Below are 6,495 nucleotides of genomic sequence, written 5' to 3'. Positions count from 1 at the left end.
CCAAGCTGTCATAAGGCAAACAGTAGCTACTTTGAASAATCTCAAATATAACATATATTGATTTGTTTAACATTTTTTTAATTGCTACATGATTCCAAATGTGTTATTTCATAGTTTTGATGTCTTCACTATTATTCTACAATGTAGAAAATAGTAAAAATAAAGAGAAACACTGYAATGATTAGGTGTGTCCAAACTTTTGACTGGTACTATATATAAATACATACTTCGGACTCTGACATTGATCGTCCTAAAATGTCTATATTTCGTAATTAATTATTTTACTTGTTGTGTATTGTTAGATATTACTGCTCTGTTGGAGCTAGGAACACAAGCATTTTGCTACACCCACAATGATGTCTGCTAAATATTTGGATGTTGATTTAGAATMAAAATGTTATGATATTTTGTGGGGGAATAATCATTCATAGGAACACATGCACATATGCACGCACACYCAGATTTTAAAATGTGTAATTTGTGGTAAATTTCAAGACCTACTGACAACAGCCACTCTTCCAACAAAACCCTCTCTCTCCATCAGTATTATCACCCCAGTCTGTCTTGGATAACTCTCACAAACAATTTACAACATTACTTCCCCAACCACACACAAAACGATGAAGTTCACTTGTGCCTTTCACTTTCCATTTGTAACACATTGACGTATCCCTGTTACCCTCAGTCATTTAAATTGCATTAGCAGTAAAAGTCCCTCTGTGGTTGCAGAATGACCATGCCGTCCCCTGAAGACTAATGCATTAGTTCACGTTTCTCAAGTCATCGTAGTTGTAATTTGGATGCTAAAACATTTAACATGTTTAATACAAATTTTCCTGCACAAGTATAAGCATAAACCCTTTGACTTAGCCGTACCACGCATATCAAAGCCATTTTGCCCTAATTTTAATTAGAATTTGCCTATCAGCATTTTAGATTTAAGGGGTCTTGGCTTTTTCAATGAGTAAGCATATCTTCTCTGACTCAGTAAATTAAAACTGTCCTTACATCAACTTTTCCAAAATGCTTTCATTTTCTCTTCATGTGTCATCAGAGCTTCTTTTTTTCCTGCTGACTCCGTCGAACGCTTGGCTGTCTTTCAATTTAGCACCGTCTGATAATTCAGCCTCCTCCAATAGATAAATATGAAATTATAACAAATTAATCTTCACTGCAGGAAATTGTGTCCTCTCCCCGAGAGGCATTTAGTGTCAGCTAAACATTTACATTTACATTTAAGTCATTTAGCAGACGCTCTTATCCAGAGCGACTTACAAATTGGAAAGTTCATACATATTCATCCTGGTCCCCCCGTGGGAATTGAACCCACAACCATGGCGTTGCAAGCGCCATGCTCTACCAACTGAGCCACACGGGACCGGCTGCCCTAAACAAGGACTGGCTCTATCTGTAATTGGGACTGGAAGAAGCCGGCCGCTTCCTGTGAACTCTTTAAACAAATGCCCTTCGCTTTATCAATATTAACCAACAAGATGTCTCTTTAGGATAACTGGCCATTATTCAGAATTGTTCCTCATTCCTTAAGGGGCCTCACACCAAACCGCACCACATTTTTCCTATCTGCATTCATCAATATTATCCACCAATGACCTTCAGGATGGAATGCGAGCTCGGCTTTTAAAAAATGTGAGTGACTAATACACATTTCTCAGAATAAAGTCCTTTTCATGTTATTTTTTAGCACGCATACAGATCCAAGGTTCTGGGAAGGTTGTAATRTCATAAACCTGTTTCACTGTGTAACGTTATTAGCGTAACATGATTTGGATGGCGTAAGTTGTGGGGTGGGTTTGATTGCTGTTTTAAAGGCCATGTTGCAAGTTAAATGTCCCAAAATAAATTGAATGTACACCCCTTGTGGCAATACTAAAAAACATAGCTTTATCTTTTTTTCGGACAACTAAAGAAAAAATGTGTGACGCATGAGTGCTAGTATGCAACGCCCCCTCAAGTGTAAAACACAGCCTGTGATTTTGCCCGTGACGTTCGTTGGTGGAGACTCTGGAGCTGACTGGGGATAACATCTGGTGAAGACACAGGTTCTACAAAATAAGTAGCTATTACTCTTCGGCCTGAAGTCCTACAATAAAACTCAAAAGATCTGCTTGAATGTAATTGTCTCTTATATGCGTGTACATGTTTTTTGTTGGTAAAAGGCATGAACTTGACATTTCTAGCTGGCTTCTGATTTATTCGTCCTAGCAACTGGCAAGTTGTATCAGGCAGCTTTAGATGCGAGGGGGAAATAAATAACTATACTTGCTAAGCTATCCATCTGATTGATAAAGTTGGTAAAAATGCCATTAGCTAGCTAGATTGAAACTGCTGGGGGAACGTTAGCTAACGTTACCTAACTCCCACCATCAGTTCACCACCACCACTGTAAGTGGACTGTAGCTACGTTTCTAGAAAATATCAACTATATATTTGCCTGCTATAATACTGACTATTGTAAACACTTTTTTCCAAACTACTTAGTTCCCCTGCCTGTTTGTTGATGCACCYCTGACTGAAAAAGTTGGCAAGAAAAATGCCCCTCTTGATTTCACTGAGAATAGGCTGTTGTTTTGGTATAATGTGGCTGAATAGGCTTGTGCACATTTCCTTAAGTGTTTCATTAGTTAACTAAGTTACTGACTGACTAGGCTAACTCTTATTCATGTTTATGGTGTTGCATTTCAGATGAAGAGGGAGGTAGATCCCTAGAAAGCAGCATGCAGACAGACCCGAGCCCGTATTCACAAGCATCCCAGAGTATGAGTACTGATTTTAGGATCAGTTTTGCCTTATATATCATAATGGGAGCTGGTCCTAGATCACTATTKCTACTCTGAAGAAGCTCTGCAAATACTGGCCCGAGAAGAAAGCTGTTGCCCAAWACCTTCCACAGCAGTCTTTCACCATAGGACCCTAAAGGTATTACAGTCGATGCTTATGAACTGAATATTTCTATATGAATTTCCATATCAATGACACTAACAAAATAGTTTAATTGTTCAGCAACATGTAGTGAACATGGCTTTGGGGATGAAAGGTACATAATGCATTTGTCATCTCCCCATCAGGCCACTGCATGCTGTGACATGGGCTTGGATGGTGACACACATCTTCTTCAAGCTCCCTGACTGATTACTGGAGATTTTCAGTGGTCTTGGAAGCAAGGGCCTTACCTGGGAGTACAGCAACAGTCTCTGTCTCGCAGCCATTCTGTCAACATGTATTTTATGTAACCACTCAAATTCGTACAAACTGSTACGGATGCAAGCACCAATTTATATTCACTTTGTCCCATTCTTTAARCTTGTCTGGGATATATATTTTAGTTGAGACACCTGTATGATATACATTAATACGAGTAGGTAGCCGGTACCTAACAATAAACTTTAGTGAACTTTTAACAGAAWATATTTACTAAAGAATACGTTGTATGTACATACAACGCTCCCCGAGGAAGACTCTAGTAGTTGAAACGCGTTGCAGTTGTGTGTCCTGATGTACTAGGCTGACTGCTCCCATATGTATTATTTTGTAAATATATTCTGTTAATAGGTCACTAAAGTTTATTGCTATGTACCGTCCGTCTACTCACCTGATATACAGTGCCAGTCAATAATTTGGACACACCTACTCATTCAAGGGTTTTTCTTTATTTTTAATAATTTATACATTGTAGAATAATAGTAAAGACATCAAAACTATGAAATAACACATATGGAAATATGTAGAAGCAGAAAAGTGTTTCACAAATCTAAARATATTTTCTATTTGAGATTCTTCAAAGTAGCCACCCTTTGCKTTGATGACAGCTTTGCACACTCTTGGCATTCTCTCATTTATATTTGACCTTTTAAACCTTTACGTGTATTTGTCTAGGTGTTTATGTTATCACAGCGGTTAGTAAATATGTGAAGACCGACATAACAAACATGCTTTGAAAAAGTTGTTTTGGAATCTTACAATAAAAAAMGAAAAATGTCTGTTTATACAAAACTTTATGGCATTTGGTCATCCCAAAATGTCGCCATTGAAAGTCTGCGGATAGCGGACAACACAGTGGCAGGTTCGTTGATGTGCTGCTCTAGAGTTCCATAGTCCAGSTGACTCACCTAGAGGAAAGGGGGATGGACACATGTTAGTTTTGATGAAAGTCTGGGASACTTCTAAAGGGAGGAGAGAGCATGKGTTTGAGTGAGTGCAGTAAATCCAGTAAATCCATATTATCCTGGATAATATGCTAGCATCACACAAGCAGGCTGCTGTAGAGAAAGGGGTTTAKATAGTGCATCAAGTTAGTTGGTCAGAATGCTCTGGAGATCCTTCGATCAGTCTGTCTCTGTAACACCTGGAGAGAGAAGGATCGAGGTAGTGAGTGTGCTTGAAAGAGAGTGCCCTCACCCCTGACCTACCACTGGCCCAGGGCCTTCTGCCTAACCCTCCAGTCACAGACAGGAAGTTACTCCAGGAGTAGACCGTTGCATGGTGCATAGGGCTTCTTTACATTTTATATGAGTATAGTATTAGCTTTTGAAATGGTATAATGCAATGTAAAGGAAAAAATTATATCAAGACCTACTGGCATGGAGTGCTCCATCTTCCTGCTMATAGCAAGCCTCAACCTGAATGCATGATTCATGCCTTTAAATGACTATAGAGTGGTCGTCACTAGTTAACACAACCACAAAGTCGTACATCCCGCCATTTTTCTACAATTTCTCTTCTTAAAATCAGATTTAAACCTATGCCTGTTTTCATGAATTTGACTTGGTCAAATTCATAATGATGGTTTATGATAATTGCAGTTAGTTCGTAATCTAGCTAGCTAACTAGCTAAGTGTAAAATTTGGAAGGGATTGAATGTCTCTGCTGTAARCTAGAAACTTGATATTGACATCTAGCCACTTAGCTAGCAAGTTAGCAAACCACATGCATAGCTGGAGCCCTGAGCTGGATATAATTTATTTGACACTTATAGTTACACTTATAGTTCTAAGCATGCACCGAGAACGAAAAATATTGCAGGTTTTTCTAGCGTTTTTCTCAAATGTTCTTAATCAGTTTGTTTCGTYCTTTACTACACCCACCCGGGTAGAAATTTTGGAATACAAATTGCTGGGTACTCACCGACCTTTCGGAATTCCCTGAGACAGCTGAACAATGGACTACCTTTTTCGGTGAGGAGCCGAGCTGCTCGGGAGGCCTAACGGAGAGTAGGAAGCGAAGGGTTCTTAGTGAGATTAAGACGCCGGGCGTCCCGTCCTCCATGACTGAGCATACTACTGTTCATTAATGAAAAACTTAGCGGCTTGCGAAAGTATTCACCACCCTTGGCATTTTTCCCATTTTGTTGCCTTACAACCTGGAATTAKAATTGGGTTTGTAACATTTGATTTACACAACATGCCTACCACTTTGAAGATGCAAAATATTCKCCCCCCCCCCAAAGTCAATACTTTGTAGAGCCACCTTTTGCAGCAATTACAGCTGCAAGTTTCTTGGGGTATGTATCTATACTGGGATTTTTGCCCATTCTTCGAGACAAAACTGATCCAGCTCCTTCAAGTTGGACAGGTTCCGCTGGTGTACAGCAATCTTTAAGTCATACCACAGATTCTCAATTGGATTGAGGTCTGGYCTTTGACTAGGCCATTCCAAGACATTTAAATGTTTGACCTTAAACCACTCAAGTGTTGCTTTAGCAGTTAGCTTAGGGTCATTCTCCTGCTGGAAGGTGAACCTCCATACCAGTCTCAAATCTCTGGAAGAATGAAACAGGTTTCCCTCAAGAATTTCCGTGTATTTAGTGCCATCCATCATTCCTTCAATTCTGACCAGTTTCCCAGTCTTTGCCGATTGAAAAACATCCCCACAGCATGATGCTGCCACCACCATGCTTCACTGTGGGGATGGTCTTCTCAGGGTGATGAAAGGTGTTGGTTTTGCGCCAGACATGGCGTTTTCCTTGATGGCCAAAAAGCTCAATTTTAGTCTCATCTGACCCGAGTACCTTCTTCCATATGTTTGGGGAGTCTCCCGCATGCCTTTTGGCGAACACCAAACATGTTTGCTTATTTTTTTTCTGGCCACTCTTCCGAAAACCCTAGCTCTGTGGAGCGTAAGGCTTAAAGTGGTCCTATGGACAGATACTCCAATCTTCGCTTTGGAGCTTTGCAGCTCCTTCYGGGTTATCTTTGGTCTCTTTGTTGCCTCTCTGATAATTGCCTTCCTTGCCTGGTCCATGAGTTTTGGTGGGCTGCCCTCTCTTGGCAGGTTTGTTGTGGTGCCATATTCTTAAAACATTTTTATAATGGATTTAATGGTGCTCCGTGGGATGTTCAAAGTTTTGGATATTTTTGTATAACCCAACCCTGATCTGTACTTCTCTACAACTTCATCCCTGACCTGTTTGGAGAGCTCCTTGGTCTTCATGGTGCCGCTTGCTTTATGGTGTTGCAGACTCTGGGGCCTTTCAGAACA

At 40.1% G+C, this 6,495-nt stretch overlaps 1 non-coding gene across 1 annotated transcript; it reads right to left on the bottom strand.

Moving 5' to 3' along the window:
- Positions 1-1,303: 1,303 nt before the first annotated feature.
- On the bottom strand, positions 1,304-1,380 carry trnaa-ugc (transfer RNA alanine (anticodon UGC)). The gene has a single exon. It is a non-coding gene; the product is annotated as a tRNA-Ala (tRNA).
- Positions 1,381-6,495: the final 5,115 nt, after the last annotated feature.

The sequence above is a fragment of the Salvelinus sp. IW2-2015 genome, linkage group LG17 (assembly GCF_002910315.2).
Source record: "Salvelinus sp. IW2-2015 linkage group LG17, ASM291031v2, whole genome shotgun sequence".
NCBI lineage: Eukaryota > Metazoa > Chordata > Actinopteri > Salmoniformes > Salmonidae > Salvelinus > Salvelinus sp. IW2-2015.
The sequence above is the reverse complement of the archived record's forward strand: the minus strand, read 5'-3'. Positions and strand labels throughout refer to the sequence as shown.